General features: G+C 44.1%; 73 non-coding genes and 2 pseudogenes across 73 annotated transcripts; all 75 read right to left on the reverse strand.

The window, feature by feature from the left end:
* Window positions 1–128: 128 nt before the first annotated feature.
* Window positions 129–247, reverse strand: LOC141358629 (5S ribosomal RNA). Its single transcript, XR_012365126.1, has one exon. It is a non-coding gene; the product is annotated as a 5S ribosomal RNA (ribosomal RNA).
* A 141-nt stretch (window positions 248–388) lies between these two features.
* On the reverse strand, window positions 389–507 carry LOC141355462 (5S ribosomal RNA). Its single transcript, XR_012361893.1, has one exon. It is a non-coding gene; the product is annotated as a 5S ribosomal RNA (ribosomal RNA).
* A 140-nt stretch (window positions 508–647) lies between these two features.
* Window positions 648–766, reverse strand: LOC141355463 (5S ribosomal RNA). Its single transcript, XR_012361894.1, has one exon. It is a non-coding gene; the product is annotated as a 5S ribosomal RNA (ribosomal RNA).
* A 141-nt stretch (window positions 767–907) lies between these two features.
* Window positions 908–1,026, reverse strand: LOC141357599 (5S ribosomal RNA). The gene has a single exon (XR_012364086.1). It is a non-coding gene; the product is annotated as a 5S ribosomal RNA (ribosomal RNA).
* Window positions 1,027–1,167: 141 nt separating this feature from the next.
* LOC141355465 (5S ribosomal RNA) lies at window positions 1,168–1,286 on the reverse strand. The gene has a single exon (XR_012361896.1). It is a non-coding gene; the product is annotated as a 5S ribosomal RNA (ribosomal RNA).
* Window positions 1,287–1,427: 141 nt separating this feature from the next.
* LOC141355466 (5S ribosomal RNA) lies at window positions 1,428–1,546 on the reverse strand. The gene has a single exon (XR_012361897.1). It is a non-coding gene; the product is annotated as a 5S ribosomal RNA (ribosomal RNA).
* A 141-nt stretch (window positions 1,547–1,687) lies between these two features.
* Window positions 1,688–1,806, reverse strand: LOC141355467 (5S ribosomal RNA). The gene has a single exon (XR_012361898.1). It is a non-coding gene; the product is annotated as a 5S ribosomal RNA (ribosomal RNA).
* A 129-nt stretch (window positions 1,807–1,935) lies between these two features.
* Window positions 1,936–2,054, reverse strand: LOC141357600 (5S ribosomal RNA). The gene has a single exon (XR_012364087.1). It is a non-coding gene; the product is annotated as a 5S ribosomal RNA (ribosomal RNA).
* A 141-nt stretch (window positions 2,055–2,195) lies between these two features.
* On the reverse strand, window positions 2,196–2,314 carry LOC141357445 (5S ribosomal RNA). The gene has a single exon (XR_012363932.1). It is a non-coding gene; the product is annotated as a 5S ribosomal RNA (ribosomal RNA).
* Window positions 2,315–2,435: 121 nt separating this feature from the next.
* On the reverse strand, window positions 2,436–2,554 carry LOC141353563 (5S ribosomal RNA). The gene has a single exon (XR_012360659.1). It is a non-coding gene; the product is annotated as a 5S ribosomal RNA (ribosomal RNA).
* A 141-nt stretch (window positions 2,555–2,695) lies between these two features.
* On the reverse strand, window positions 2,696–2,814 carry LOC141357486 (5S ribosomal RNA). The gene has a single exon (XR_012363973.1). It is a non-coding gene; the product is annotated as a 5S ribosomal RNA (ribosomal RNA).
* Window positions 2,815–2,955: 141 nt separating this feature from the next.
* LOC141355468 (5S ribosomal RNA) lies at window positions 2,956–3,074 on the reverse strand. The gene has a single exon (XR_012361899.1). It is a non-coding gene; the product is annotated as a 5S ribosomal RNA (ribosomal RNA).
* A 137-nt stretch (window positions 3,075–3,211) lies between these two features.
* LOC141358370 (5S ribosomal RNA) lies at window positions 3,212–3,330 on the reverse strand. Its single transcript, XR_012364865.1, has one exon. It is a non-coding gene; the product is annotated as a 5S ribosomal RNA (ribosomal RNA).
* A 141-nt stretch (window positions 3,331–3,471) lies between these two features.
* Window positions 3,472–3,590, reverse strand: LOC141355469 (5S ribosomal RNA). The gene has a single exon (XR_012361900.1). It is a non-coding gene; the product is annotated as a 5S ribosomal RNA (ribosomal RNA).
* Window positions 3,591–3,731: 141 nt separating this feature from the next.
* Window positions 3,732–3,850, reverse strand: LOC141355470 (5S ribosomal RNA). The gene has a single exon (XR_012361901.1). It is a non-coding gene; the product is annotated as a 5S ribosomal RNA (ribosomal RNA).
* A 129-nt stretch (window positions 3,851–3,979) lies between these two features.
* Window positions 3,980–4,098, reverse strand: LOC141357601 (5S ribosomal RNA). Its single transcript, XR_012364088.1, has one exon. It is a non-coding gene; the product is annotated as a 5S ribosomal RNA (ribosomal RNA).
* Window positions 4,099–4,239: 141 nt separating this feature from the next.
* On the reverse strand, window positions 4,240–4,358 carry LOC141355471 (5S ribosomal RNA). The gene has a single exon (XR_012361902.1). It is a non-coding gene; the product is annotated as a 5S ribosomal RNA (ribosomal RNA).
* Window positions 4,359–4,499: 141 nt separating this feature from the next.
* LOC141354046 (5S ribosomal RNA) lies at window positions 4,500–4,617 on the reverse strand (annotated as a pseudogene).
* Window positions 4,618–4,758: 141 nt separating this feature from the next.
* On the reverse strand, window positions 4,759–4,877 carry LOC141355472 (5S ribosomal RNA). Its single transcript, XR_012361903.1, has one exon. It is a non-coding gene; the product is annotated as a 5S ribosomal RNA (ribosomal RNA).
* A 141-nt stretch (window positions 4,878–5,018) lies between these two features.
* On the reverse strand, window positions 5,019–5,137 carry LOC141355473 (5S ribosomal RNA). Its single transcript, XR_012361904.1, has one exon. It is a non-coding gene; the product is annotated as a 5S ribosomal RNA (ribosomal RNA).
* A 129-nt stretch (window positions 5,138–5,266) lies between these two features.
* LOC141357602 (5S ribosomal RNA) lies at window positions 5,267–5,385 on the reverse strand. Its single transcript, XR_012364089.1, has one exon. It is a non-coding gene; the product is annotated as a 5S ribosomal RNA (ribosomal RNA).
* A 141-nt stretch (window positions 5,386–5,526) lies between these two features.
* On the reverse strand, window positions 5,527–5,645 carry LOC141358371 (5S ribosomal RNA). Its single transcript, XR_012364866.1, has one exon. It is a non-coding gene; the product is annotated as a 5S ribosomal RNA (ribosomal RNA).
* A 141-nt stretch (window positions 5,646–5,786) lies between these two features.
* Window positions 5,787–5,905, reverse strand: LOC141355474 (5S ribosomal RNA). Its single transcript, XR_012361905.1, has one exon. It is a non-coding gene; the product is annotated as a 5S ribosomal RNA (ribosomal RNA).
* Window positions 5,906–6,046: 141 nt separating this feature from the next.
* Window positions 6,047–6,165, reverse strand: LOC141355475 (5S ribosomal RNA). The gene has a single exon (XR_012361906.1). It is a non-coding gene; the product is annotated as a 5S ribosomal RNA (ribosomal RNA).
* Window positions 6,166–6,293: 128 nt separating this feature from the next.
* Window positions 6,294–6,412, reverse strand: LOC141355476 (5S ribosomal RNA). Its single transcript, XR_012361907.1, has one exon. It is a non-coding gene; the product is annotated as a 5S ribosomal RNA (ribosomal RNA).
* Window positions 6,413–6,553: 141 nt separating this feature from the next.
* Window positions 6,554–6,672, reverse strand: LOC141355477 (5S ribosomal RNA). Its single transcript, XR_012361908.1, has one exon. It is a non-coding gene; the product is annotated as a 5S ribosomal RNA (ribosomal RNA).
* Window positions 6,673–6,813: 141 nt separating this feature from the next.
* On the reverse strand, window positions 6,814–6,932 carry LOC141355478 (5S ribosomal RNA). Its single transcript, XR_012361909.1, has one exon. It is a non-coding gene; the product is annotated as a 5S ribosomal RNA (ribosomal RNA).
* Window positions 6,933–7,073: 141 nt separating this feature from the next.
* LOC141355480 (5S ribosomal RNA) lies at window positions 7,074–7,192 on the reverse strand. The gene has a single exon (XR_012361910.1). It is a non-coding gene; the product is annotated as a 5S ribosomal RNA (ribosomal RNA).
* Window positions 7,193–7,333: 141 nt separating this feature from the next.
* On the reverse strand, window positions 7,334–7,452 carry LOC141355482 (5S ribosomal RNA). Its single transcript, XR_012361912.1, has one exon. It is a non-coding gene; the product is annotated as a 5S ribosomal RNA (ribosomal RNA).
* A 136-nt stretch (window positions 7,453–7,588) lies between these two features.
* On the reverse strand, window positions 7,589–7,707 carry LOC141355483 (5S ribosomal RNA). Its single transcript, XR_012361913.1, has one exon. It is a non-coding gene; the product is annotated as a 5S ribosomal RNA (ribosomal RNA).
* Window positions 7,708–7,848: 141 nt separating this feature from the next.
* LOC141355484 (5S ribosomal RNA) lies at window positions 7,849–7,967 on the reverse strand. The gene has a single exon (XR_012361914.1). It is a non-coding gene; the product is annotated as a 5S ribosomal RNA (ribosomal RNA).
* A 141-nt stretch (window positions 7,968–8,108) lies between these two features.
* LOC141355485 (5S ribosomal RNA) lies at window positions 8,109–8,227 on the reverse strand. The gene has a single exon (XR_012361915.1). It is a non-coding gene; the product is annotated as a 5S ribosomal RNA (ribosomal RNA).
* Window positions 8,228–8,356: 129 nt separating this feature from the next.
* LOC141355486 (5S ribosomal RNA) lies at window positions 8,357–8,475 on the reverse strand. Its single transcript, XR_012361916.1, has one exon. It is a non-coding gene; the product is annotated as a 5S ribosomal RNA (ribosomal RNA).
* Window positions 8,476–8,616: 141 nt separating this feature from the next.
* On the reverse strand, window positions 8,617–8,735 carry LOC141355487 (5S ribosomal RNA). The gene has a single exon (XR_012361917.1). It is a non-coding gene; the product is annotated as a 5S ribosomal RNA (ribosomal RNA).
* Window positions 8,736–8,876: 141 nt separating this feature from the next.
* LOC141355488 (5S ribosomal RNA) lies at window positions 8,877–8,995 on the reverse strand. The gene has a single exon (XR_012361918.1). It is a non-coding gene; the product is annotated as a 5S ribosomal RNA (ribosomal RNA).
* Window positions 8,996–9,136: 141 nt separating this feature from the next.
* On the reverse strand, window positions 9,137–9,255 carry LOC141355489 (5S ribosomal RNA). Its single transcript, XR_012361919.1, has one exon. It is a non-coding gene; the product is annotated as a 5S ribosomal RNA (ribosomal RNA).
* A 141-nt stretch (window positions 9,256–9,396) lies between these two features.
* Window positions 9,397–9,515, reverse strand: LOC141355490 (5S ribosomal RNA). The gene has a single exon (XR_012361920.1). It is a non-coding gene; the product is annotated as a 5S ribosomal RNA (ribosomal RNA).
* Window positions 9,516–9,656: 141 nt separating this feature from the next.
* On the reverse strand, window positions 9,657–9,775 carry LOC141355491 (5S ribosomal RNA). The gene has a single exon (XR_012361921.1). It is a non-coding gene; the product is annotated as a 5S ribosomal RNA (ribosomal RNA).
* Window positions 9,776–9,916: 141 nt separating this feature from the next.
* Window positions 9,917–10,035, reverse strand: LOC141355493 (5S ribosomal RNA). The gene has a single exon (XR_012361923.1). It is a non-coding gene; the product is annotated as a 5S ribosomal RNA (ribosomal RNA).
* A 141-nt stretch (window positions 10,036–10,176) lies between these two features.
* LOC129417712 (5S ribosomal RNA) lies at window positions 10,177–10,295 on the reverse strand. The gene has a single exon (XR_012361924.1). It is a non-coding gene; the product is annotated as a 5S ribosomal RNA (ribosomal RNA).
* A 141-nt stretch (window positions 10,296–10,436) lies between these two features.
* On the reverse strand, window positions 10,437–10,555 carry LOC141355494 (5S ribosomal RNA). Its single transcript, XR_012361925.1, has one exon. It is a non-coding gene; the product is annotated as a 5S ribosomal RNA (ribosomal RNA).
* A 141-nt stretch (window positions 10,556–10,696) lies between these two features.
* Window positions 10,697–10,815, reverse strand: LOC141355495 (5S ribosomal RNA). Its single transcript, XR_012361926.1, has one exon. It is a non-coding gene; the product is annotated as a 5S ribosomal RNA (ribosomal RNA).
* Window positions 10,816–10,956: 141 nt separating this feature from the next.
* LOC129415786 (5S ribosomal RNA) lies at window positions 10,957–11,075 on the reverse strand. Its single transcript, XR_008635000.2, has one exon. It is a non-coding gene; the product is annotated as a 5S ribosomal RNA (ribosomal RNA).
* Window positions 11,076–11,216: 141 nt separating this feature from the next.
* On the reverse strand, window positions 11,217–11,335 carry LOC129416230 (5S ribosomal RNA). The gene has a single exon (XR_008635216.2). It is a non-coding gene; the product is annotated as a 5S ribosomal RNA (ribosomal RNA).
* Window positions 11,336–11,476: 141 nt separating this feature from the next.
* On the reverse strand, window positions 11,477–11,595 carry LOC129413403 (5S ribosomal RNA). Its single transcript, XR_008633918.1, has one exon. It is a non-coding gene; the product is annotated as a 5S ribosomal RNA (ribosomal RNA).
* A 141-nt stretch (window positions 11,596–11,736) lies between these two features.
* Window positions 11,737–11,855, reverse strand: LOC129416486 (5S ribosomal RNA). Its single transcript, XR_008635399.2, has one exon. It is a non-coding gene; the product is annotated as a 5S ribosomal RNA (ribosomal RNA).
* Window positions 11,856–11,996: 141 nt separating this feature from the next.
* On the reverse strand, window positions 11,997–12,115 carry LOC141355496 (5S ribosomal RNA). Its single transcript, XR_012361927.1, has one exon. It is a non-coding gene; the product is annotated as a 5S ribosomal RNA (ribosomal RNA).
* A 141-nt stretch (window positions 12,116–12,256) lies between these two features.
* On the reverse strand, window positions 12,257–12,375 carry LOC141355497 (5S ribosomal RNA). The gene has a single exon (XR_012361928.1). It is a non-coding gene; the product is annotated as a 5S ribosomal RNA (ribosomal RNA).
* A 141-nt stretch (window positions 12,376–12,516) lies between these two features.
* Window positions 12,517–12,635, reverse strand: LOC141355498 (5S ribosomal RNA). Its single transcript, XR_012361929.1, has one exon. It is a non-coding gene; the product is annotated as a 5S ribosomal RNA (ribosomal RNA).
* Window positions 12,636–12,764: 129 nt separating this feature from the next.
* On the reverse strand, window positions 12,765–12,883 carry LOC141355499 (5S ribosomal RNA). Its single transcript, XR_012361930.1, has one exon. It is a non-coding gene; the product is annotated as a 5S ribosomal RNA (ribosomal RNA).
* Window positions 12,884–13,024: 141 nt separating this feature from the next.
* LOC141355500 (5S ribosomal RNA) lies at window positions 13,025–13,143 on the reverse strand. The gene has a single exon (XR_012361931.1). It is a non-coding gene; the product is annotated as a 5S ribosomal RNA (ribosomal RNA).
* A 141-nt stretch (window positions 13,144–13,284) lies between these two features.
* LOC141355501 (5S ribosomal RNA) lies at window positions 13,285–13,403 on the reverse strand. The gene has a single exon (XR_012361932.1). It is a non-coding gene; the product is annotated as a 5S ribosomal RNA (ribosomal RNA).
* Window positions 13,404–13,544: 141 nt separating this feature from the next.
* Window positions 13,545–13,663, reverse strand: LOC141355502 (5S ribosomal RNA). The gene has a single exon (XR_012361933.1). It is a non-coding gene; the product is annotated as a 5S ribosomal RNA (ribosomal RNA).
* A 129-nt stretch (window positions 13,664–13,792) lies between these two features.
* Window positions 13,793–13,911, reverse strand: LOC141355503 (5S ribosomal RNA). Its single transcript, XR_012361934.1, has one exon. It is a non-coding gene; the product is annotated as a 5S ribosomal RNA (ribosomal RNA).
* Window positions 13,912–14,052: 141 nt separating this feature from the next.
* On the reverse strand, window positions 14,053–14,171 carry LOC141355504 (5S ribosomal RNA). Its single transcript, XR_012361935.1, has one exon. It is a non-coding gene; the product is annotated as a 5S ribosomal RNA (ribosomal RNA).
* A 141-nt stretch (window positions 14,172–14,312) lies between these two features.
* On the reverse strand, window positions 14,313–14,431 carry LOC141355505 (5S ribosomal RNA). The gene has a single exon (XR_012361936.1). It is a non-coding gene; the product is annotated as a 5S ribosomal RNA (ribosomal RNA).
* A 141-nt stretch (window positions 14,432–14,572) lies between these two features.
* On the reverse strand, window positions 14,573–14,691 carry LOC141355506 (5S ribosomal RNA). The gene has a single exon (XR_012361937.1). It is a non-coding gene; the product is annotated as a 5S ribosomal RNA (ribosomal RNA).
* A 129-nt stretch (window positions 14,692–14,820) lies between these two features.
* LOC141355507 (5S ribosomal RNA) lies at window positions 14,821–14,939 on the reverse strand. The gene has a single exon (XR_012361938.1). It is a non-coding gene; the product is annotated as a 5S ribosomal RNA (ribosomal RNA).
* Window positions 14,940–15,080: 141 nt separating this feature from the next.
* On the reverse strand, window positions 15,081–15,199 carry LOC141355509 (5S ribosomal RNA). Its single transcript, XR_012361940.1, has one exon. It is a non-coding gene; the product is annotated as a 5S ribosomal RNA (ribosomal RNA).
* A 141-nt stretch (window positions 15,200–15,340) lies between these two features.
* LOC129416481 (5S ribosomal RNA) lies at window positions 15,341–15,459 on the reverse strand. The gene has a single exon (XR_008635395.2). It is a non-coding gene; the product is annotated as a 5S ribosomal RNA (ribosomal RNA).
* A 141-nt stretch (window positions 15,460–15,600) lies between these two features.
* Window positions 15,601–15,719, reverse strand: LOC141355510 (5S ribosomal RNA). Its single transcript, XR_012361941.1, has one exon. It is a non-coding gene; the product is annotated as a 5S ribosomal RNA (ribosomal RNA).
* Window positions 15,720–15,860: 141 nt separating this feature from the next.
* LOC129413786 (5S ribosomal RNA) lies at window positions 15,861–15,979 on the reverse strand. The gene has a single exon (XR_008634121.1). It is a non-coding gene; the product is annotated as a 5S ribosomal RNA (ribosomal RNA).
* A 121-nt stretch (window positions 15,980–16,100) lies between these two features.
* Window positions 16,101–16,219, reverse strand: LOC129413850 (5S ribosomal RNA). The gene has a single exon (XR_008634141.2). It is a non-coding gene; the product is annotated as a 5S ribosomal RNA (ribosomal RNA).
* Window positions 16,220–16,360: 141 nt separating this feature from the next.
* LOC129413906 (5S ribosomal RNA) lies at window positions 16,361–16,479 on the reverse strand (annotated as a pseudogene).
* A 129-nt stretch (window positions 16,480–16,608) lies between these two features.
* On the reverse strand, window positions 16,609–16,727 carry LOC141357603 (5S ribosomal RNA). The gene has a single exon (XR_012364090.1). It is a non-coding gene; the product is annotated as a 5S ribosomal RNA (ribosomal RNA).
* A 141-nt stretch (window positions 16,728–16,868) lies between these two features.
* Window positions 16,869–16,987, reverse strand: LOC141357446 (5S ribosomal RNA). Its single transcript, XR_012363933.1, has one exon. It is a non-coding gene; the product is annotated as a 5S ribosomal RNA (ribosomal RNA).
* A 5,800-nt stretch (window positions 16,988–22,787) lies between these two features.
* LOC129415662 (5S ribosomal RNA) lies at window positions 22,788–22,906 on the reverse strand. Its single transcript, XR_008634938.2, has one exon. It is a non-coding gene; the product is annotated as a 5S ribosomal RNA (ribosomal RNA).
* Window positions 22,907–23,048: 142 nt separating this feature from the next.
* Window positions 23,049–23,167, reverse strand: LOC129455798 (5S ribosomal RNA). Its single transcript, XR_008648514.1, has one exon. It is a non-coding gene; the product is annotated as a 5S ribosomal RNA (ribosomal RNA).
* A 141-nt stretch (window positions 23,168–23,308) lies between these two features.
* On the reverse strand, window positions 23,309–23,427 carry LOC129416005 (5S ribosomal RNA). The gene has a single exon (XR_008635111.2). It is a non-coding gene; the product is annotated as a 5S ribosomal RNA (ribosomal RNA).
* Window positions 23,428–23,568: 141 nt separating this feature from the next.
* Window positions 23,569–23,687, reverse strand: LOC141355511 (5S ribosomal RNA). Its single transcript, XR_012361942.1, has one exon. It is a non-coding gene; the product is annotated as a 5S ribosomal RNA (ribosomal RNA).
* A 141-nt stretch (window positions 23,688–23,828) lies between these two features.
* LOC141358252 (5S ribosomal RNA) lies at window positions 23,829–23,947 on the reverse strand. Its single transcript, XR_012364741.1, has one exon. It is a non-coding gene; the product is annotated as a 5S ribosomal RNA (ribosomal RNA).
* Window positions 23,948–24,076: 129 nt separating this feature from the next.
* LOC129416349 (5S ribosomal RNA) lies at window positions 24,077–24,195 on the reverse strand. Its single transcript, XR_008635273.2, has one exon. It is a non-coding gene; the product is annotated as a 5S ribosomal RNA (ribosomal RNA).
* A 141-nt stretch (window positions 24,196–24,336) lies between these two features.
* Window positions 24,337–24,455, reverse strand: LOC141355512 (5S ribosomal RNA). The gene has a single exon (XR_012361943.1). It is a non-coding gene; the product is annotated as a 5S ribosomal RNA (ribosomal RNA).
* A 140-nt stretch (window positions 24,456–24,595) lies between these two features.
* LOC129415999 (5S ribosomal RNA) lies at window positions 24,596–24,714 on the reverse strand. Its single transcript, XR_008635109.2, has one exon. It is a non-coding gene; the product is annotated as a 5S ribosomal RNA (ribosomal RNA).
* A 141-nt stretch (window positions 24,715–24,855) lies between these two features.
* On the reverse strand, window positions 24,856–24,974 carry LOC129417163 (5S ribosomal RNA). The gene has a single exon (XR_012363527.1). It is a non-coding gene; the product is annotated as a 5S ribosomal RNA (ribosomal RNA).
* Window positions 24,975–25,082: the final 108 nt, after the last annotated feature.

Below are 25,082 nucleotides of genomic sequence, written 5' to 3' on the forward strand. Positions count from 1 at the left end.
ATTCGAGAGCCACTTCAAGACTAATGTGGCAACGCCATGCCATCGGCGAACGCTTACAGAAAGGATGCATTTCTGGAAAAAAATTATATGAATAAATAATTAAATAATTAATTAAAAAAAGAATTAAATGCTTACAGCACCTGGTATTCCCAGGCGGTCTCCCATCCAAGTACTAACCAGGCCCGACCCTGCTTGGCTTCCGAGATCAGACGAGAGCGGGCGTGCTCAGGCTGGTGTGGCCGTAAGCGAGCGCTGACTCGATTCGAGAGCCACTTCAAGACTAATGTGGCAACGCCATGCCATCGGCGAACGCTTACAGAAAGGATGCATTTCTGGAAAAAAATTATATGAATAAATAATTAAATAATTAATTAAATAAAGAATTAAATGCTTACAGCACCTGGTATTCCCAGGCGGTCTCCCATCCAAGTACTAACCAGGCCCGACCCTGCTTGGCTTCCGAGATCAGACGAGAGCGGGCGTGCTCAGGGTGGTGTGGCCGTAAGCGAGCGCTGACTCGATTCGAGAGCCTCTTCAAGACTAATGTGGCAACGCCATGCCATCGGCGAACGCTTACAGAAAGGATGCATTTCTGGAAAAAATTATATGAATAAATAATTAAATAATTAATTAAATAAAGAATTAAATGCTTACAGCACCTGGTATTCCCAGGCGGTCTCCCATCCAAGTACTAACCAGGCCCGACCCTGCTTGGCTTCCGAGATCAGACGAGAGCGGGCGTGCTCAGGGTGGTGTGGCCGTAAGCGAGCGCTGACTCGATTCGAGAGCCACTTCAAGACTAATGTGGCAACGCCATGCCATCGGCGAACGCTTACAGAAAGGATGCATTTCTGGAAAAAAATTATATGAATAAATAATTAAATAATTAATTAAATAAAGAATTAAATGCTTACAGCACCTGGTATTCCCAGGCGGTCTCCCATCCAAGTACTAAACAGGCCCGACCCTGCTTGGCTTCCGAGATCAGACGAGAGCGGGCGTGCTCAGGGTGGTGTGGCCGTAAGCGAGCGCTGACTCGATTCGAGAGCCACTTCAAGACTAATGTGGCAACGCCATGCCATCGGCGAACGCTTACAGAAAGGATGCATTTCTGGAAAAAAATTATATGAATAAATAATTAAATAATTAATTAAATAAAGAATTAAATGCTTACAGCACCTGGTATTCCCAGGCGGTCTCCCATCCAAGTACTAACCAGGCCCGACCCTGCTTGGCTTCCGAGATCAGACGAGAGCGGGCGTGCTCAGGGTGGTGTGGCCGTAAGCGAGCGCTGACTCGATTCGAGAGCCACTTCAAGACTAATGTGGCAACGCCATGCCATCGGCGAACGCTTACAGAAAGGATGCATTTCTGGAAAAAAATTATATGAATAAATAATTAAATAATTAATTAAATAAAGAATTAAATGCTTACAGCACCTGGTATTCCCAGGCGGTCTCCCATCCAAGTACTAACCAGGCCCGACCCTGCTTGGCTTCCGAGATCAGACGAGAGCGGGCGTGCTCAGGGTGGTGTGGCCGTAAGCGAGCGCTGACTCGATTCGAGAGCCACTTCAAGACTAATGTGGCAACGCCATGCCATCGGCGAACGCTTACAGAAAGGATGCATTTCTGGAAAAAAATTATATGAATAAATAATTAAATAATTAATTAAATAAAGAATTAAATGCTTACAGCACCTGGTATTCCCAGGCGGTCTCCCATCCAAGTACTAACCAGGCCCGACCCTGCTTGGCTTCCGAGATCAGACGAGAGCGGGCGTGCTCAGGGTGGTGTGGCCGTAAGCGAGCGCTGACTCGATTCGAGAGCCACTTCAAGACTAATGTGGCAACGCCATGCCATCGGCGAACGCTTACAGAAAGGATGCATTTCTGGAAAAAAATTATATGAATAAATAATTAAATAATTAATTAAATGCTTACAGCACCTGGTATTCCCAGGCGGTCTCCCATCCAAGTACTAAACAGGCCCGACCCTGCTTGGCTTCCGAGATCAGACGAGAGCGGGCGTGCTCAGGGTGGTGTGGCCGTAAGCGAGCGCTGACTCGATTCGAGAGCCACTTCAAGACTAATGTGGCAACGCCATGCCATCGGCGAACGCTTACAGAAAGGATGCATTTCTGGAAAAAAATTATATGAATAAATAATTAAATAATTAATTAAATAAAGAATTAAATGCTTACAGCACCTGGTATTCCCAGGCGGTCTCCCATCCAAGTACTAACCAGGCCCGACCCTGCTTGGCTTCCGAGATCAGACGAGAGCGGGCATGCTCAGGGTGGTGTGGCCGTAAGCGAGTGCTGACTCGATTCGAGAGCCACTTCAAGACTAATGTGGCAACGCCATGCCATCGGCGAACGCTTACAGAAAGGATGCATTTCTGGAAAAAAATTATATGAATAAATAATTAATTAAATGCTTACAGCACCTGGTATTCCCAGGCGGTCTCCCATCCAAGTACTAAACAGACCCGACCCTGCTTGGCTTCCGAGATCAGACGAGAGCGGGCGTGCTCAGGGTGGTGTGGCCGTAAGCGAGCGCTGACTTGATTCGAGAGCCACTTCAAGACTAATGTGGCAACGCCATGCCATCGGCGAACGCTTACAGAAAGGATGCATTTCTGGAAAAAAATTATATGAATAAATAATTAAATAATTAATTAAATAAAGAAATAAATGCTTACAGCACCTGGTATTCCCAGGCGGACTCCCATCCAAGTACTAACCAGGCCCGACCCTGCTTGGCTTCCGAGATCAGACGAGAGCGGGCGTGCTCAGGGTGGTGTGGCCGTAAGCGAGCGCTGATTCGATTCGAGAGCCACTTCAAGACTAATGTGGCAACGCCATGCCATCGGCGAACGCTTACAGAAAGGATGCATTTCTGGAAAAAAATTATATGAATAAATAATTAAATAATTAATTAAATAAAGAATGAAATGCTTACAGCACCTGGTATTCCCAGGCGGTCTCCCATCCAAGTACTAACCAGGCCCGACCCTGCTTGGCTTCCGAGATCAGACGAGAGCGGGCGTGCTCAGGGTGGTGTGGCCGTAAGCGAGCGCTGACTCGATTCGAGAGCCACTTCAAGACTAATGTGGCAACGCCATGCCATCGGCGAACACTTACAGAAAGGATGCATTTCTGGAAAAAAATTATATGAATAAATAATTAAATAAATAATTAAATAATTAAATGCTTACAGCACCTGGTATTCCCAGGCGGTCTCCCATCCAAGTACTAACCAGGCCCGATCCTGCTTGGCTTCCGAGATCAGACGAGAGCGGGCGTGCTCAGGGTGGTGTGGCCGTAAGCGAGCGCTGACTCGATTCGAGAGCCACTTCAAGACTAATGTGGCAACGCCATGCCATCGGCGAACGCTTACAGAAAGGATGCATTTCTGGAAAAAAATTATATGAATAAATAATTAAATAATTAATTAAATAAAGAATTAAATGCTTACAGCACCTGGTATTCCCAGGCGGTCTCCCATCCAAGTACTAACCAGGCCCGACCCTGCTTGGCTTCCGAGATCAGACGAGAGCGGGCGTGCTCAGGGTGGTGTGGCCGTAAGCGAGCGCTGATTCGATTCGAGAGCCACTTCAAGACTAATGTGGCAACGCCATGCCATCGGCGAACGCTTACAGAAAGGATGCATTTCTGGAAAAAAATTATATGAATAAATAATTAAATAATTTATTAAATAAAGAATTAAATGCTTACAGCACCTGGTATTCCCAGGCGGTCTCCCATCCAAGTACTAACCAGGCCCGACCCTGCTTGGCTTCCGAGATCAGACGAGAGCGGGCGTGCTCAGGGTGGTGTGGCCGTAAGCGAGAGCTGACTCGATTCGAGAGCCACTTCAAGACTAATGTGGCAACGCCATGCCATCGGCGAACGCTTACAGAAAGGATGCATTTCTGGAAAAAAATTATATGAATAAATAATTAAATAATTTATTAAATGCTTACAGCACCTGGTATTCCCAGGCGGTCTCCCATCCAAGTACTAAACAGGCCCGACCCTGCTTGGCTTCCGAGATCAGACGAGAGCGGGCGTGCTCAGGGTGGTGTGGCCGTAAGCGAGCGCTGACTCGATTCGAGAGCCACTTCAAGACTAATGTGGCAACGCCATGCCATCGGCGAACGCTTACAGAAAGGATGCATTTCTGGAAAAAAATTATATGAATAAATAATTAAATAATTAATTAAATAAAGAATTAAATGCTTACAGCACCTGGTATTCCCAGGCGGTCTCCCATCCAAGTACTAACCAGGCCCGACCCTGCTTGGCTTCCGAGATCAGACGAGAGCGGGCGTGCTCAGGGTGGTGTGGCCGTAAGCGAGCGCTGACTCGATTCGAGAGCCACTTCAAGACTAATGTGGCAACGCCATGCCATCGGCGAACGCTTACAGAAAGGATGCATTTCTGGAAAAAAATTATATGAATAAATAATTAAATAATTAATTAAATAAAGAAATAAATGCTTACAGCACCTGGTATTCCCAGGCGGTCTCCCATCCAAGTACTAACCAGGCCCGACCCTGCTTGGCTTCCGAGATCAGACGAGAGCGGGCGTGCTCAGGTGGTGTGGCCGTAAGCGAGCGCTGACTCGATTCGAGAGCCACTTCAAGACTAATGTGGCAACGCCATGCCATCGGCGAACGCTTACAGAAAGGATGCATTTCTGGAAAAAAATTATATGAATAAATAATTAAATAATTAATTAAATAAAGAATTAAATGCTTACAGCACCTGGTATTCCCAGGCGGTCTCCCATCCAAGTACTAACCAGGCCCGACCCTGCTTGGCTTCCGAGATCAGACGAGAGCGGGCGTGCTCAGGGTGGTGTGGCCGTAAGCGAGCGCTGACTCGATTCGAGAGCCACTTCAAGACTAATGTGGCAACGCCATGCCATCGGCGAACGCTTACAGAAAGGATGCATTTCTGGAAAAAAATTATATGAATAAATAATTAAATAATTAATTAAATAAAGAATTAAATGCTTACAGCACCTGGTATTCCCAGGCGGTCTCCCATCCAAGTACTAACCAGGCCCGACCCTGCTTGGCTTCCGAGATCAGACGAGAGCGGGCGTGCTCAGGGTGGTGTGGCCGTAAGCGAGCGCTGACTCGATTCGAGAGCCACTTCAAGACTAATGTGGCAACGCCATGCCATCGGCGAACGCTTACAGAAAGGATGCATTTCTGGAAAAAAATTATATGAATAAATAATTAAATAATTTATTAAATGCTTACAGCACCTGGTATTCCCAGGCGGTCTCCCATCCAAGTACTAAACAGGCCCGACCCTGCTTGGCTTCCGAGATCAGACGAGAGCGGGCGTGCTCAGGGTGGTGTGGCCGTAAGCGAGCGCTGACTCGATTCGAGAGCCACTTCAAGACTAATGTGGCAACGCCATGCCATCGGCGAACGCTTACAGAAAGGATGCATTTCTGGAAAAAAATTATATGAATAAATAATTAAATAATTAATTAAATAAAGAATTAAATGCTTACAGCACCTGGTATTCCCAGGCGGTCTCCCATCCAAGTACTAACCAGGCCCGATCCTGCTTGGCTTCCGAGATCAGACGAGAGCGGGCGTGCTCAGGGTGGTGTGGCCGTAAGCGAGCGCTGACTCGATTCGAGAGCCACTTCAAGACTAATGTGGCAACGCCATGCCATCGGCGAACGCTTACAGAAAGGATGCATTTCTGGAAAAAAATTATATGAATAAATAATTAAATAATTAATTAAATAAAGAATTAAATGCTTACAGCACCTGGTATTCCCAGGCGGTCTCCCATCCAAGTACTAACCAGGCCCGACCCTGCTTGGCTTCCGAGATCAGACGAGAGCGGGCGTGCTCAGGGTGGTGTGGCCGTAAGCGAGCGCTGACTCGATTCGAGAGCCACTTCAAGACTAATGTGGCAACGCCATGCCATCGGCGAACGCTTACAGAAAGGATGCATTTCTGGAAAAAAATTATATGAATAAATAATTAAATAATTAATTAAATAAAGAATTAAATGCTTACAGCACCTGGTATTCCCAGGCGGTCTCCCATCCAAGTACTAACCAGGCCCGACCCTGCTTGGCTTCCGAGATCAGACGAGAGCGGGCGTGCTCAGGGTGGTGTGGCCGTAAGCGAGCGCTGACTCGATTCGAGAGCCACTTCAAGACTAATGTGGCAACGCCATGCCATCGGCGAACGCTTACAGAAAGGATGCATTTCTGGAAAAAATTATATGAATAAATAATTAAATAATTTATTAAATGCTTACAGCACCTGGTATTCCCAGGCGGTCTCCCATCCAAGTACTAACCAGGCCCGACCCTGCTTGGCTTCCGAGATCAGACGAGAGCGGGCGTGCTCAGGGTGGTGTGGCCGTAAGCGAGCGCTGACTCGATTCGAGAGCCACTTCAAGACTAATGTGGCAACGCCATGCCATCGGCGAACGCTTACAGAAAGGATGCATTTCTGGAAAAAAATTATATGAATAAATAATTAAATAATTAATTAAATAAAGAATTAAATGCTTACAGCACCTGGTATTCCCAGGCGGTCTCCCATCCAAGTACTAACCAGGCCCGACCCTGCTTGGCTTCCGAGATCAGACGAGAGCGGGCGTGCTCAGGGTGGTGTGGCCGTAAGCGAGCGCTGACTCGATTCGAGAGCCACTTCAAGACTAATGTGGCAACGCCATGCCATCGGCGAACGCTTACAGAAAGGATGCATTTCTGGAAAAAAATTATATGAATAAATAATTAAATAATTAATTAAATAAAGAATTAAATGCTTACAGCACCTGGTATTCCCAGGCGGTCTCCCATCCAAGTACTAACCAGGCCCGACCCTGCTTGGCTTCCGAGATCAGACGAGAGCGGGCGTGCTCAGGGTGGTGTGGCCGTAAGCGAGCGCTGACTCGATTCGAGAGCCACTTCAAGACTAATGTGGCAACGCCATGCCATCGGCGAACGCTTACAGAAAGGATGCATTTCTGGAAAAAAATTATATGAATAAATAATTAAATAATTAATTAAATAAAGAAATAAATGCTTACAGCACCTGGTATTCCCAGGCGGTCTCCCATCCAAGTACTAACCAGGCCCGACCCTGCTTGGCTTCCGAGATCAGACGAGAGCGGGCGTGCTCAGGGTGGTGTGGCCGTAAGCGAGCGCTGACTCGATTCGAGAGCCACTTCAAGACTAATGTGGCAACGCCATGCCATCGGCGAACGCTTACAGAAAGGATGCATTTCTGGAAAAAAATTATATGAATAAATAATTAAATAATTAATTAAATAAAGAATTAAATGCTTACAGCACCTGGTATTCCCAGGCGGTCTCCCATCCAAGTACTAACCAGGCCCGACCCTGCTTGGCTTCCGAGATCAGACGAGAGCGGGCGTGCTCAGGGTGGTGTGGCCGTAAGCGAGCGCTGACTCGATTCGAGAGCCACTTCAAGACTAATGTGGCAACGCCATGCCATCGGCGAACGCTTACAGAAAGGATGCATTTCTGGAAAAAAATTATATGAATAAATAATTAAATAATAATTAAATAATTAAATGCTTACAGCACCTGGTATTCCCAGGCGGTCTCCCATCCAAGTACTAACCAGGCCCGACCCTGCTTGGCTTCCGAGATCAGACGAGAGCGGGCGTGCTCAGGGTGGTGTGGCCGTAAGCGAGCGCTGACTCGATTCGAGAGCCACTTCAAGACTAATGTGGCAACGCCATGCCATCGGCGAACGCTTACAGAAAGGATGCATTTCTGGAAAAAAATTATATGAATAAATAATTAAATAATTAATTAAATAAAGAATTAAATGCTTACAGCACCTGGTATTCCCAGGCGGTCTCCCATCCAAGTACTAACCAGGCCCGACCCTGCTTGGCTTCCGAGATCAGACGAGAGCGGGCGTGCTCAGGGTGGTGTGGCCGTAAGCGAGCGCTGACTCGATTCGAGAGCCACTTCAAGACTAATGTGGCAACGCCATGCCATCGGCGAACGCTTACAGAAAGGATGCATTTCTGGAAAAAAATTATATGAATAAATAATTAAATAATTAATTAAATAAAGAATTAAATGCTTACAGCACCTGGTATTCCCAGGCGGTCTCCCATCCAAGTACTAACCAGGCCCGACCCTGCTTGGCTTCCGAGATCAGACGAGAGCGGGCGTGCTCAGGGTGGTGTGGCCGTAAGCGAGCGCTGACTCGATTCGAGAGCCACTTCAAGACTAATGTGGCAACGCCATGCCATCGGCGAACGCTTACAGAAAGGATGCATTTCTGGAAAAAAATTATATGAATAAATAATTAAATAATTTATTAAATGCTTACAGCACCTGGTATTCCCAGGCGGTCTCCCATCCAAGTACTAACCAGGCCCGACCCTGCTTGGCTTCCGAGATCAGACGAGAGCGGGCGTGCTCAGGGTGGTGTGGCCGTAAGCGAGCGCTGACTCGATTCGAGAGCCACTTCAAGACTAATGTGGCAACGCCATGCCATCGGCGAACGCTTACAGAAAGGATGCATTTCTGGAAAAAAATTATATGAATAAATAATTAAATAATTAATTAAATAAAGAATTAAATGCTTACAGCACCTGGTATTCCCAGGCGGTCTCCCATCCAAGTACTAACCAGGCCCGACCCTGCTTGGCTTCCGAGATCAGACGAGAGCGGGCGTGCTCAGGGTGGTGTGGCCGTAAGCGAGCGCTGACTCGATTCGAGAGCCACTTCAAGACTAATGTGGCAACGCCATGCCATCGGCGAACGCTTACAGAAAGGATGCATTTCTGGAAAAAAATTATATGAATAAATAATTAAATAATTAATTAAATAAAGAATTAAATGCTTACAGCACCTGGTATTCCCAGGCGGTCTCCCATCCAAGTACTAACCAGGCCCGACCCTGCTTGGCTTCCGAGATCAGACGAGAGCGGGCGTGCTCAGGGTGGTGTGGCCGTAAGCGAGCGCTGACTCGATTCGAGAGCCACTTCAAGACTAATGTGGCAACGCCATGCCATCGGCGAACGCTTACAGAAAGGATGCATTTCTGGAAAAAAATTATATGAATAAATAATTAAATAATTAATTAAATAAAGAATTAAATGCTTACAGCACCTGGTATTCCCAGGCGGTCTCCCATCCAAGTACTAACCAGGCCCGACCCTGCTTGGCTTCCGAGATCAGACGAGAGCGGGCGTGCTCAGGGTGGTGTGGCCGTAAGCGAGCGCTGACTCGATTCGAGAGCCACTTCAAGACTAATGTGGCAACGCCATGCCATCGGCGAACGCTTACAGAAAGGATGCATTTCTGGAAAAAAATTATATGAATAAATAATTAAATAATTAATTAAATAAAGAATTAAATGCTTACAGCACCTGGTATTCCCAGGCGGTCTCCCATCCAAGTACTAACCAGGCCCGACCCTGCTTGGCTTCCGAGATCAGACGAGAGCGGGCGTGCTCAGGGTGGTGTGGCCGTAAGCGAGCGCTGACTCGATTCGAGAGCCACTTCAAGACTAATGTGGCAACGCCATGCCATCGGCGAACGCTTACAGAAAGGATGCATTTCTGGAAAAAAATTATATGAATAAATAATTAAATAATTAATTAAATAAAGAATTAAATGCTTACAGCACCTGGTATTCCCAGGCGGTCTCCCATCCAAGTACTAACCAGGCCCGACCCTGCTTGGCTTCCGAGATCAGACGAGAGCGGGCGTGCTCAGGGTGGTGTGGCCGTAAGCGAGCGCTGACTCGATTCGAGAGCCACTTCAAGACTAATGTGGCAACGCCATGCCATCGGCGAACGCTTACAGAAAGGATGCATTTCTGGAAAAAAATTATATGAATAAATAATTAAATAATTAATTAAATAAAGAATTAAATGCTTACAGCACCTGGTATTCCCAGGCGGTCTCCCATCCAAGTACTAACCAGGCCCGACCCTGCTTGGCTTCCGAGATCAGACGAGAGCGGGCGTGCTCAGGGTGGTGTGGCCGTAAGCGAGCGCTGACTCGATTCGAGAGCCACTTCAAGACTAATGTGGCAACGCCATGCCATCGGCGAACGCTTACAGAAAGGATGCATTTCTGGAAAAAAATTATATGAATAAATAATTAAATAATTAATTAAATAAAGAATTAAATGCTTACAGCACCTGGTATTCCCAGGCGGTCTCCCATCCAAGTACTAACCAGGCCCGACCCTGCTTGGCTTCCGAGATCAGACGAGAGCGGGCGTGCTCAGGGTGGTGTGGCCGTAAGCGAGCGCTGACTCGATTCGAGAGCCACTTCAAGACTAATGTGGCAACGCCATGCCATCGGCGAACGCTTACAGAAAGGATGCATTTCTGGAAAAAAATTATATGAATAAATAATTAAATAATTAATTAAATAAAGAATTAAATGCTTACAGCACCTGGTATTCCCAGGCGGTCTCCCATCCAAGTACTAACCAGGCCCGACCCTGCTTGGCTTCCGAGATCAGACGAGAGCGGGCGTGCTCAGGGTGGTGTGGCCGTAAGCGAGCGCTGACTCGATTCGAGAGCCACTTCAAGACTAATGTGGCAACGCCATGCCATCGGCGAACGCTTACAGAAAGGATGCATTTCTGGAAAAAAATTATATGAATAAATAATTAAATAATTAATTAAATAAAGAATTAAATGCTTACAGCACCTGGTATTCCCAGGCGGTCTCCCATCCAAGTACTAACCAGGCCCGACCCTGCTTGGCTTCCGAGATCAGACGAGAGCGGGCGTGCTCAGGGTGGTGTGGCCGTAAGCGAGCGCTGACTCGATTCGAGAGCCACTTCAAGACTAATGTGGCAACGCCATGCCATCGGCGAACGCTTACAGAAAGGATGCATTTCTGGAAAAAAATTATATGAATAAATAATTAAATAATTAATTAAATAAAGAATTAAATGCTTACAGCACCTGGTATTCCCAGGCGGTCTCCCATCCAAGTACTAACCAGGCCCGACCCTGCTTGGCTTCCGAGATCAGACGAGAGCGGGCGTGCTCAGGGTGGTGTGGCCGTAAGCGAGCGCTGACTCGATTCGAGAGCCACTTCAAGACTAATGTGGCAACGCCATGCCATCGGCGAACGCTTACAGAAAGGATGCATTTCTGGAAAAAAATTATATGAATAAATAATTAAATAATTAATTAAATAAAGAATTAAATGCTTACAGCACCTGGTATTCCCAGGCGGTCTCCCATCCAAGTACTAACCAGGCCCGACCCTGCTTGGCTTCCGAGATCAGACGAGAGCGGGCGTGCTCAGGGTGGTGTGGCCGTAAGCGAGCGCTGACTCGATTCGAGAGCCACTTCAAGACTAATGTGGCAACGCCATGCCATCGGCGAACGCTTACAGAAAGGATGCATTTCTGGAAAAAAATTATATGAATAAATAATTAAATAATTAATTAAATAAAGAATTAAATGCTTACAGCACCTGGTATTCCCAGGCGGTCTCCCATCCAAGTACTAACCAGGCCCGACCCTGCTTGGCTTCCGAGATCAGACGAGAGCGGGCGTGCTCAGGGTGGTGTGGCCGTAAGCGAGCGCTGACTCGATTCGAGAGCCACTTCAAGACTAATGTGGCAACGCCATGCCATCGGCGAACGCTTACAGAAAGGATGCATTTCTGGAAAAAAATTATATGAATAAATAATTAAATAATTAATTAAATAAAGAATTAAATGCTTACAGCACCTGGTATTCCCAGGCGGTCTCCCATCCAAGTACTAACCAGGCCCGACCCTGCTTGGCTTCCGAGATCAGACGAGAGCGGGCGTGCTCAGGGTGGTGTGGCCGTAAGCGAGCGCTGACTCGATTCGAGAGCCACTTCAAGACTAATGTGGCAACGCCATGCCATCGGCGAACGCTTACAGAAAGGATGCATTTCTGGAAAAAAATTATATGAATAAATAATTAAATAATTAATTAAATAAAGAATTAAATGCTTACAGCACCTGGTATTCCCAGGCGGTCTCCCATCCAAGTACTAACCAGGCCCGACCCTGCTTGGCTTCCGAGATCAGACGAGAGCGGGCGTGCTCAGGGTGGTGTGGCCGTAAGCGAGCGCTGACTCGATTCGAGAGCCACTTCAAGACTAATGTGGCAACGCCATGCCATCGGCGAACGCTTACAGAAAGGATGCATTTCTGGAAAAAAATTATATGAATAAATAATTAAATAATTAATTAAATAAAGAATTAAATGCTTACAGCACCTGGTATTCCCAGGCGGTCTCCCATCCAAGTACTAACCAGGCCCGACCCTGCTTGGCTTCCGAGATCAGACGAGAGCGGGCGTGCTCAGGGTGGTGTGGCCGTAAGCGAGCGCTGACTCGATTCGAGAGCCACTTCAAGACTAATGTGGCAACGCCATGCCATCGGCGAACGCTTACAGAAAGGATGCATTTCTGGAAAAAAATTATATGAATAAATAATTAAATAATTAATTAAATAAAGAATTAAATGCTTACAGCACCTGGTATTCCCAGGCGGTCTCCCATCCAAGTACTAACCAGGCCCGACCCTGCTTGGCTTCCGAGATCAGACGAGAGCGGGCGTGCTCAGGGTGGTGTGGCCGTAAGCGAGCGCTGACTCGATTCGAGAGCCACTTCAAGACTAATGTGGCAACGCCATGCCATCGGCGAACGCTTACAGAAAGGATGCATTTCTGGAAAAAAATTATATGAATAAATAATTAAATAATTAATTAAATGCTTACAGCACCTGGTATTCCCAGGCGGTCTCCCATCCAAGTACTAACCAGGCCCGACCCTGCTTGGCTTCCGAGATCAGACGAGAGCGGGCGTGCTCAGGGTGGTGTGGCCGTAAGCGAGCGCTGACTCGATTCGAGAGCCACTTCAAGACTAATGTGGCAACGCCATGCCATCGGCGAACGCTTACAGAAAGGATGCATTTCTGGAAAAAAATTATATGAATAAATAATTAAATAATTAATTAAATAAAGAATTAAATGCTTACAGCACCTGGTATTCCCAGGCGGTCTCCCATCCAAGTACTAACCAGGCCCGACCCTGCTTGGCTTCCGAGATCAGACGAGAGCGGGCGTGCTCAGGGTGGTGTGGCCGTAAGCGAGCGCTGACTCGATTCGAGAGCCACTTCAAGACTAATGTGGCAACGCCATGCCATCGGCGAACGCTTACAGAAAGGATGCATTTCTGGAAAAAAATTATATGAATAAATAATTAAATAATTAATTAAATAAAGAATTAAATGCTTACAGCACCTGGTATTCCCAGGCGGTCTCCCATCCAAGTACTAACCAGGCCCGACCCTGCTTGGCTTCCGAGATCAGACGAGAGCGGGCGTGCTCAGGGTGGTGTGGCCGTAAGCGAGCGCTGACTCGATTCGAGAGCCACTTCAAGACTAATGTGGCAACGCCATGCCATCGGCGAACGCTTACAGAAAGGATGCATTTCTGGAAAAAAATTATATGAATAAATAATTAAATAATTAATTAAATAAAGAATTAAATGCTTACAGCACCTGGTATTCCCAGGCGGTCTCCCATCCAAGTACTAACCAGGCCCGACCCTGCTTGGCTTCCGAGATCAGACGAGAGCGGGCGTGCTCAGGGTGGTGTGGCCGTAAGCGAGCGCTGACTCGATTCGAGAGCCACTTCAAGACTAATGTGGCAACGCCATGCCATCGGCGAACGCTTACAGAAAGGATGCATTTCTGGAAAAAAATTATATGAATAAATAATTAAATAATTAATTAAATGCTTACAGCACCTGGTATTCCCAGGCGGTCTCCCATCCAAGTACTAACCAGGCCCGACCCTGCTTGGCTTCCGAGATCAGACGAGAGCGGGCGTGCTCAGGGTGGTGTGGCCGTAAGCGAGCGCTGACTCGATTCGAGAGCCACTTCAAGACTAATGTGGCAACGCCATGCCATCGGCGAACGCTTACAGAAAGGATGCATTTCTGGAAAAAAATTATATGAATAAATAATTAAATAATTAATTAAATAAAGAATTAAATGCTTACAGCACCTGGTATTCCCAGGCGGTCTCCCATCCAAGTACTAACCAGGCCCGACCCTGCTTGGCTTCCGAGATCAGACGAGAGCGGGCGTGCTCAGGGTGGTGTGGCCGTAAGCGAGCGCTGACTCGATTCGAGAGCCACTTCAAGACTAATGTGGCAACGCCATGCCATCGGCGAACGCTTACAGAAAGGATGCATTTCTGGAAAAAAATTATATGAATAAATAATTAAATAATTAATTAAATAAAGAATTAAATGCTTACAGCACCTGGTATTCCCAGGCGGTCTCCCATCCAAGTACTAACCAGGCCCGACCCTGCTTGGCTTCCGAGATCAGACGAGAGCGGGCGTGCTCAGGGTGGTGTGGCCGTAAGCGAGCGCTGACTCGATTCGAGAGCCACTTCAAGACTAATGTGGCAACGCCATGCCATCGGCGAACGCTTACAGAAAGGATGCATTTCTGGAAAAAAATTATATGAATAAATAATTAAATAATTAATTAAATAAAGAATTAAATGCTTACAGCACCTGGTATTCCCAGGCGGTCTCCCATCCAAGTACTAACCAGGCCCGACCCTGCTTGGCTTCCGAGATCAGACGAGAGCGGGCGTGCTCAGGGTGGTGTGGCCGTAAGCGAGCGCTGACTCGATTCGAGAGCCACTTCAAGACTAATGTGGCAACGCCATGCCATCGGCGAACGCTTACAGAAAGGATGCATTTCTGGAAAAAAATTATATGAATAAATAATTAAATAATTAATTAAATGCTTACAGCACCTGGTATTCCCAGGCGGTCTCCCATCCAAGTACTAACCAGGCCCGACCCTGCTTGGCTTCCGAGATCAGACGAGAGCGGGCGTGCTCAGGGTGGTGTGGCCGTAAGCGAGCGCTGACTCGATTCGAGAGCCACTTCAAGACTAATGTGGCAACGCCATGCCATCGGCGAACGCTTACAGAAAGGATGCATTTCTGGAAAAAAATTATATGAATAAATAATTAAATAATTAATTAAATAAAGAATTAAATGCTTACAGCACCTGGTATTCCCAGGCGGTCTCCCATCCAAGTACTAACCAGGCCCGACCCTGCTTGGCTTCCGAGATCAGACGAGAGCGGGCGTGCTCAGGGTGGTGTGGCCGTAAGCGAGCGCTGACTCGATTCGAGAGCCACTTCAAGACTAATGTGGCAACGCCATGCCATCGGCGAACGCTTACAGAAAGGATGCATTTCTGGAAAAAAATTATATGAATAAATAATTAAATAATTAATTAAATAAAGAATTAAATGCTTACAGCACCTGGTATTCCCAGGCGGTCTCCCATCCAAGTACTAACCAGGCCCGACCCTGCTTGGCTTCCGAGATCAGACGAGAGCGGGCGTGCTCAGGGTGGTGTGGCCGTAAGCGAGCGCTGACTCGATTCGAGAGCCACTTCAAGACTAATGTGGCAACGCCATGCCATCGGCGAACGCTTACAGAAAGGATGCATTTCTGGAAAAAAATTATATGAATAAATAATTAAATAATTAATTAAATAAAGAATTAAATGCTTACAGCACCTGGTATTCCCAGGCGGTCTCCCATCCAAGTACTAACCAGGCCCGACCCTGCTTGGCTTCCGAGATCAGACGAGAGCGGGCGTGCTCAGGGTGGTGTGGCCGTAAGCGAGCGCTGACTCGATTCGAGAGCCACTTCAAGACTAATGTGGCAACGCCATGCCATCGGCGAACGCTTACAGAAAGGATGCATTTCTGGAAAAAAATTATATGAATAAATAATTAAATAATTAATTAAATAAAGAATTAAATGCTTACAGCACCTGGTATTCCCAGGCGGTCTCCCATCCAAGTACTAACCAGGCCCGACCCTGCTTGGCTTCCGAGATCAGACGAGAGCGGGCGTGCTCAGGGTGGTGTGGCCGTAAGCGAGCGCTGACTCGATTCGAGAGCCACTTCAAGACTAATGTGGCAACGCCATGCCATCGGCGAACGCTTACAGAAAGGATGCATTTCTGGAAAAAAATTATATGAATAAATAATTAATTAAATGCTTACAGCACCTGGTATTCCCAGGCGGTCTCCCATCCAAGTACTAAACAGACCCGACCCTGCTTGGCTTCCGAGATCAGACGAGAGCGGGCGTGCTCAGGGTGGTGTGGCCGTAAGCGAGCGCTGACTCGATTCGAGAGCCACTTCAAGACTAATGTGGCAACGCCATGCCATCGGCGAACGCTTACAGAAAGGATGCATTTCTGGAAAAAAATTATATGAATAAATAATTAAATAATTAATTAAATAAAGAATTAAATGCTTACAGCACCTGGTATTCCCAGGCGGTCTCCCATCCAAGTACTAACCAGGCCGGACCCTGCTTGGCTTCCGAGATCAGACGAGAGCGGGCGTGCTCAGGGTGGTGTGGCCGTAAGCGAGCGCTGACTCGATTCGAGAGCCACTTCAAGACTAATGTGGCAACGCCATGCCATCGGCGAACGCTTACAGAAAGGATGCATTTCTGGAAAAAAATTATATGAATAAATAATTAAATAATTAATTAAATGCTTACAGCACCTGGTATTCCCAGGCGGTCTCCCATCCAAGTACTAAACAGGCCCGACCCTGCTTGGCTTCCGAGATCAGACGAGAGCGGGCGTGCTCAGGGTGGTGTGGCCGTAAGCGAGCGCTGACTCGATTCGAGAGCCACTTCAAGACTAATGTGGCAACGCCATGCCATCGGCGAACGCTTACAGAAAGGATGCATTTCTGGAAAAAAATTATATGAATAAATAATTAAATAATTAATTAAATAAAGAATTAAATGCTTACAGCACCTGGTATTCCCAGGCGGTCTCCCATCCAAGTACTAACCAGGCCCGACCCTGCTTGGCTTCCGAGATCAGACGAGAGCGGGCATGCTCAGGGTGGTGTGGCCGTAAGCGAGTGCTGACTCGATTCGAGAGCCACTTCAAGACTAATGTGGCAACGCCATGCCATCGGCGAACGCTTACAGAAAGGATGCATTTCTGGAAAAAAATTATATGAATAAATAAATAAATAATTAATTAAATGCTTACAGCACCTGGTATTCCCAGGCGGTCTCCCATCCAAGTACTAACCAGGCCCGACCCTGCTTGGCTTCCGAGATCAGACGAGAGCGGGCGTGCTTTTTTTTTTTTTTTTTTTTTTTTTACAAAATTTTATTTCAAACAAATCTCTGCTTACAACACAAAATATTCACATTATCATTTTAAATACTTAACATAGGAGTAAAAATGAAAAATGAAAGACATTGTAACTTGTTTTTACAATTGCAATTCCAGACCATTCAGTGTATTTTTTACAAAGGGATTATTCTTCAATATTAACTTATCAAATACTTCCAATTTACCTTCATTATCGAAATACACCTCCAGCTTCTTTACATATTCTTCCAATTTTCTTTTATAATTAACCCACAGGTCAATTTTCTTTCCTCTTTCTCTTACTAAGTTTCTTCTACACCATATTGTATACCTTGCCACACTTAAAAAAATATTTATCACATTTCTCATTTCACATTCTATGTTGACACCAAATAAAAACACACAGTTCCATCTTTGCTCATTCTCAATGTCAATACTTTTCTCACCCATCAATACTTTTACCACATTTTTTATCTTTAACCTAAACGTCTGAAGTTCTGTACATGATATGAACATATGCAGAATCCCCTCATCTTTGACTAAACAAACTTTACATAGGGGACTTTGTACCATCCCAATTTTATATAACTTTAATTCTGAGAATACAATGTTATGCCTTATACAAAAGTCCAAGTTTTCCATCCTTGCATCCATATACCATTTTCTCAAATTTTTCCATAAGATGTTCTTGTCAATATCATTGAAAACTTTTTCCCAGAACTGTGAAGCTATAGGCTCCTTAAAAGCCTCCTTTCTAAAAAGGACATAAAAATCCTTAACATTACATTGATTAAAAAGGGCGTCCTCTCCCTTTTCTTTTAGAAATATCTTAAAGTTTTCTTCATTATTCCCTTTTATCTCTTGTTGCTCAATCCAGTGTTTTGGAATTGCTTCTTTTACCTGATTATATTGTTTTTCTATGATTTTCACATTAACGGTATCTTCAACTTCTTCTATTTCATCTATTATGGCGTGCAAGGGTAGAAATCCTTTTTTTACTTCATATAAAACATCTCTAATTCTCTTGAAACCAGCATTAATCCATTGTTTAAAATACAGTTATTTATCCATTAATAATATATTCTCATTTAAAAACAGTGGTTGATTTAAGAATTCCTCTCTTTTCCCCGGCTTTACACATAAGTGTTTTTTAAAGTCCCTCCATGCTTCTAGAACTTCCACATAGAATTCTGGTATTCCAGTTATCATAGTTTGCTTCAATTTCATCCACAAAATATCTGAACCTATTCCCATATTTCCACACTTGTTTAAAAATATCCTCATTATCTTTTTCCATTCTTCCTGATTTTCATCATTTAAAAACCTTTTAACTGTTTTGATTCTAAAACTCTTTTTCTTTAAATCCGGATCTTGTAAACCTAATCCACCCTCTTCCACCGGCCCTATTATTGTTTCATATGCAATTTTTGAAGGTTTAGAATCCCATAAAAAATTTAAAACTGCTGCTTTTATTCTTTTTGTTGTGTTTGTTGGTAATGGTGTAACCCCCAACACATACCACATTTTAGCCAACATAAGTGCATTTAAAACTAATACTTTTCCTCTTAACGTTAGATCTCTTTGTTTCCAAAAATTTAAAACTCTTTCCATATTTCCAACCACTTCTTCCCAGATCAAATCCCTCATATTTTTTTCATTTTTTCCAATTCTTACCCCTAAAATTTTCAAGCTTTCTTCATTATTAAATGGGTAGAAACTTTCAATTTTTTCTCCCTCCCCTATTTGCATATAAGCTGTTTTCTGTATATTTATTTTTGCCCCTGAACCTTTACAATATTTTTCTAAAATTTCCATTGCTTTCCGGACACTTTTAATATCTCTCACTATTAATGTGGTGTCATCTGCATATTGGTATATTTTTTGTAGTTCTTCATTTTCTTCTAAATCTATCCCCTTAATTTCCTTTTCTTCTCTTATTGCCAGCCCGAGCGTTTCAGCCACAAGACTATACAATTGAGCTGACAATGGACATCCTTGTCTAATGGATCTAGTTATAATAAAGGCCTCAGTTAAAAACCCATTACACTTTATTTGACTTTTGGCTCCACTATATAGAATTTTCAACCATTTTATAAAGTTCTCTCCAAACTCAAACTTTTCTAAAATCCCAAATAAAAACTCATGCTCTACTCTATCAAATGCTTTTTCAAGATCGAGACTTATAACATACCCACTTTTCTTTTTAGCCATCATATAACTCATCACATCCCTTATGTTGCAAACAGTATCTGTAATGTCCTTTCCTTGTATCGCATATGCCTGATTTGTTTCTATTATATTAGGTAAAATTTTCTTCAATCTATTGGCTAAAATCTTCGCTATAAGTTTAAAATCTGTATTTAACATAGTTAATGGTCTATAATTTTGTAAATCATGTTTATCTCCCTTTTTCTTATAAATCAATTTAACAATCCCTATTCCCATAAAATTACTTGTTTCCTTTTTTTTAAAAATCTCATCAAACACTTCTTTCAAGATCGGTACCAGCACTTCCTTAAATGTTTTGTAGAATTCGCCAGGCAATCCGTCTCTTCCTGGACTTTTACAATTCTTCAACTGCATTATAGCTTCTTCTATTTCTTCCTCTTTAATATGTTCGTCACTTAATTTTTTATCATCTGTGTCCAACTTCTTCTTAATTTTTTCTATTAAAAATTCTTTTTCATTTTCTCCTATTCCTTCTCTACTAAACAACTTCTTATAAAATTCCATTATTTCCCTTAAAATTCCTCCTGTTTCTTTAACCATTTCCCCATTCCTCCCTTTTAATTCTTTGATCAAACTAGCCCTCTGTCTATTTTTCTCCAGATTAAAGAAAAACTTTGTGCACTTTTCCCCCTCTACCATATATTTAGCTTTACTTCGTATCATTGCCCCTTTAAATTTTTTCTCCTCTATTTCTCTTAGTTTTTCTTCTAATATGAATGTTTTGTGGATGTTTTCTCCTCCTTCATTTACAATCTGTTTTAATTCATTTCTTATTTCTTTCTCCTTAGCATTTTTTGCCCTTTGCACTAATTTACTCAAGTCTCTAGCATATTTCCCTATTCTGTATTTAACATTATCCCACCATATTCTCTTATCTTCTTTGTACATTGAAGTTTTTTGTTCCTCTTTTATCAATTCCTTAATTCTTTTCTTAAAACCCACCTCCTTTAAAAGTTCTGTATTTAAAATCCACAAGCCTGGCCCCCTCTTCACTCCACTTAGATCCATATGTCCCCATAAAACTTTATGATCACTAAGAGACGTTTCTTTATAATAAATATTATCAACTACTTTCATAAAGTCCCTGTTACAAATCATAAAATCTATTCTGCTTCTACAAATAAAATTTTTAACTATTTGTTCTCGTGAAAATTCTTTGATACCTTCATTCCTTTCTCTCCAAACATCCACTAGGTCATTTTCTTCCATCAAACTTTTAAGCTCTTTTCTTCCTCTATCCGATTTGAAAATCATCCCTTCTGCCATATCCATTTTGCCAAATACAGTGTTAAAATCCCCCATTATTAAAACCTTTCCCCACTTTTCAATTAATGCCCTTAATGTGTTAAAAAATACTACTTTTTCTTTTTCTACTACAGGTGCATGAACATTACATAAAACAATTCTATCCCCTTCTTCATTAATTTCTATTGCCATACATTTACCTTCACCATCATTATAAACCTCCTTCACATTCTCACACACTCCTTTTTTAATTAATATTGCTACCCCTCTCCCTTTTCTTCCATCCCCATTGTTGTAAAAGACCTCTCCTTTCCATTTCTTTTTAAAATTATTCATTACTTCTTCCTTCCAATTTGTCTCTTGAATCATTAAGATATTTGCTCGTTTACAAAATTCTTTTAACTTTTCAAATTTCTCATAGTCCAATAAACCCCTCACATTAATTGTGGCAATGTTCAGCACCATTAAGGTTAAAATAATCCAAATTATTCTTCTCATTCTATTTCGTCTTCAGTTCCAGATAACACTTCAAAGCTGTTCTCATTTTGTCCTCTTCTATTTATTTCTTTTTCTTTGATTTTTATTCTCATTAAGTGTCTTCTTTTAGCCTTTTCAATATTTGGGCTTACCCTTATCTGTCTTCTTCTTGTTGTCACCTCTTCCCAGTCTTTTTTAATGTCACTTCTTTCATCTCTGTCCATCTCCTCTTGTATTTTTGATAGTTCTTGTTCGCCTTCTTTACTCTTTAATCCTCCATCCTCATTTTCATTGTCCACATCCTCTTCCACTGTATCTCCCTTTTGTTCTTCCTCCTCCACCAACTACTCTTCCATTGCTTCTGTATATTCCTCATCGTCTTCATCATCATTTTGGACATCTTTAGTATCTTCCGCCTCTTTTCCTGCTTCATTTTCTTGTTCCCACCAACATTCACATTTCACTAGCACCTTTTTACAATCTGGGCAGCGCACTGCATCACATTCTCTGGCAAAGTGCCCCGTCTCTCCACAGTTATGACATTTAAACTCCGGACAGTCCTTCATTATGTGTCCAGGCCCCATACACAATCTGCAGAGTTTTATCTGACGATCATGTATTACCCTGAAATACTGCTCCCCTTCTGCTGTTTCAAATCGTGTACTGTAAGGGAGTGATGGTACTTCTTTAGGAAACTTTACTTTCACATAACGGGTGCCGTCTGTGATCTGTGTTCCTGGATAATATCTCCTTTTGATTATTGAATTTGGTGTTACTCCCCACGCATATAGCTTACTTGTTATAGTCTCATCAGAAATATAAGCAGGCAGGTGCATGAAGGAAACAATGCATTCCTTTGTTTGTAAGCTTCTTACTTCACACAAAATTTCTTTGATAATAAGACCTTCTTTAAGAATTTCACATACTTTCTCATTTTCCAGTGTCATTTCATATTCCTTGTTTGCTCTTGGTCTCACAGCTAAAATGTTTGTAACTCCAATTTTTTCTTTCAAAGAATTGATGACATCTTCAGCTTTAACTTCTTTCACCTGAGCCGCATTGACAATCAATGTTGCTTCCTTAGAATATTTTTTGTATTCAAATCCATGCATCCTCCTACCTTCATCTTCACCATGTTTGCCATTCTGAAATTCACTTAGTCCATTGTCTGTTCCTTGATCTTTCTCCATATGTTTCTCTTCCTCCATGTTCAAGTCTTTGCCAGGTAGGCCGTCCATTGTGCGCAAAAGCGCCTTTTTTTCAGCTTCTGAGCAAAGCTCAGAGCTGCTGTAACAAATCTTTTTCAACAAAAAGAAATATGCAACAATATTTAACGACAAATAGAAAACTTTTTTTGAAAATAAACAAAATAAAGCAAACTGTTGGGAGAGCCTTTCCCTCCCTACTGTAGCCAAACACTTCCTTGTTGCTCTCTAGCGCTCTCAGGGTGGTGTGGCCGTAAGCGAGCGCTGACTCGATTCGAGAGCCACTTCAAGACTAATGTGGCAACGCCATGCCATCGGCGAACGCTTACAGAAAGGATGCATTTCTGGAAAAAAATTATATGAATAAATAATTAAATAATTAATTAAATAAAGAATTAAATGCTTACAGCACCTGGTATTCCCAGGCGGTCTCCCATCCAAGTACTAACCAGGCCCGACCCTGCTTGGCTTCCGAGATCAGACGAGAGCGGGCGTGCTCAGGGTGGTGTGGCCGTAAGCGAGCGCTGACTCGATTCGAGAGCCACTTCAAGACTAATGTGGCAACGCCATGCCATCGGCGAACGCTTACAGAAAGGATGCATTTCTGGAAAAAAAATTATATGAATAAATAATTAAATAATTAATTAAATAAAGAATTAAATGCTTACAGCACCTGGTATTCCCAGGCGGTCTCCCATCCAAGTACTAACCAGGCCCGACCCTGCTTGGCTTCCGAGATCAGACGAGAGCGGGCGTGCTCAGGGTGGTGTGGCCGTAAGCGAGCGCTGACTCGATTCGAGAGCCACTTCAAGACTAATGTGGCAACGCCATGCCATCGGCGAACGCTTACAGAAAGGATGCATTTCTGGAAAAAAATTATATGAATAAATAATTAAATAATTAATTAAATAAAGAATTAAATGCTTACAGCACCTGGTATTCCCAGGCGGTCTCCCATCCAAGTACTAACCAGGCCCGACCCTGCTTGGCTTCCGAGATCAGACGAGAGCGGGCGTGCTCAGGGTGGTGTGGCCGTAAGCGAGCGCTGACTCGATTCGAGAGCCACTTCAAGACTAATGTGGCAACGCCATGCCATCGGCGAACGCTTACAGAAAGGATGCATTTCTGGAAAAAAATTATATGAATAAATAATTAAATAATCCATTAAATAAAGAATTAAATGCTTACAGCACCTGGTATTCCCAGGCGGTCTCCCATCCAAGTACTAACCAGGCCCGACCCTGCTTGGCTTCCGAGATCAGACGAGAGCGGGCGTGCTCAGGGTGGTGTGGCCGTAAGCGAGCGCTGACTCGATTCGAGAGCCACTTCAAGACTAATGTGGCAACGCCATGCCATCGGCGAACGCTTACAGAAAGGATGCATTTCTGGAAAAAAATTATATGAATAAATAATTAAATAATTAATTAAATAAAGAATTAAATGCTTACAGCACCTGGTATTCCCAGGCGGTCTCCCATCCAAGTACTAAGCAGGCCCGACCCTGCTTGGCTTCCGAGATCAGACGAGAGCGGGCGTGCTCAGGGTGGTGTGGCCGTAAGCGAGCGCTGACTCGATTCGAGAGCCACTTCAAGACTAATGTGGCAACGCCATGCCATCGGCGAACGCTTACAGAAAGGATGCATTTCTGGAAAAAAATTATATGAATAAATAAATAAATAATTAATTAAATGCTTACAGCACCTGGTATTCCCAGGCGGTCTCCCATCCAAGTACTAACCAGGCCCGACCCTGCTTGGCTTCCGAGATCAGACGAGAGCGGGCGTGCTCAGGGTGGTGTGGCCGTAAGCGAGCGCTGACTCGATTCGAGAGCCACTTCAAGACTAATGTGGCAACGCCATGCCATCGGCGAACGCTTACAGAAAGGATGCATTTCTGGAAAAAAATTATATGAATAAATAATTAAATAATTATTTAAATAAAGAATTTAATGCTTACAGCACCTGGTATTCCCAGGCGGTCTCCCATCCAAGTACTAACCAGGCCCGACCCTGCTTGGCTTCCGAGATCAGACGAGAGCGGGCGTGCTCAGGGTGGTGTGGCCGTAAGCGAGCGCTGACTCGATTCGAGAGCCACTTCAAGACTAATGTGGCAATGCCATGCCATCGGCGAACGCTTACAGAAAGGATGCATTTCTGGAAAAAATTATATGAATAAATAATTAAATAATTAATTAAATAAAGAATTAAATGCTTACAGCACCTGGTATTCCCAGGCGGTCTCCCATCCAAGTACTAACCAGGCCCGACCCTGCTTGGCTTCCGAGATCAGACGAGAGCGGGCGTGCTCAGGGTGGTGTGGCCGTAAGCGAGCGCTGACTCGATTCGAGAGCCACTTCAAGACTAATGTGGCAACGCCATGCCATCGGCGAACGCTTAGAGAAAGAATGCATTTCTGGAAAAAAATTATATGAATAAATAATTAAATAATTAATTAAATAAAGAATCAAACGCTTACAGCACCTGGTATTCCCAGGCGGTCTCCCATCCAAGTACTAACCAGGCCCGACCCTGCTTGGCTTCCGAGATCAGACGAGAGCGGGCGTGCTCAGGGTGGTGTGGCCGTAAGCGAGCGCTGACTCGATTCGAGAGCCACTTCAAGACTAATGTGGCAACGCCATGCCATCGGCGAACGCTTACAGAAAGGATGCATTTCTGGAAAAAAATTATATGAATAA

Source organism: Misgurnus anguillicaudatus, chromosome 21 (genome assembly GCF_027580225.2).
Source record: "Misgurnus anguillicaudatus chromosome 21, ASM2758022v2, whole genome shotgun sequence".
Taxonomy (NCBI): domain Eukaryota; kingdom Metazoa; phylum Chordata; class Actinopteri; order Cypriniformes; family Cobitidae; genus Misgurnus; species Misgurnus anguillicaudatus.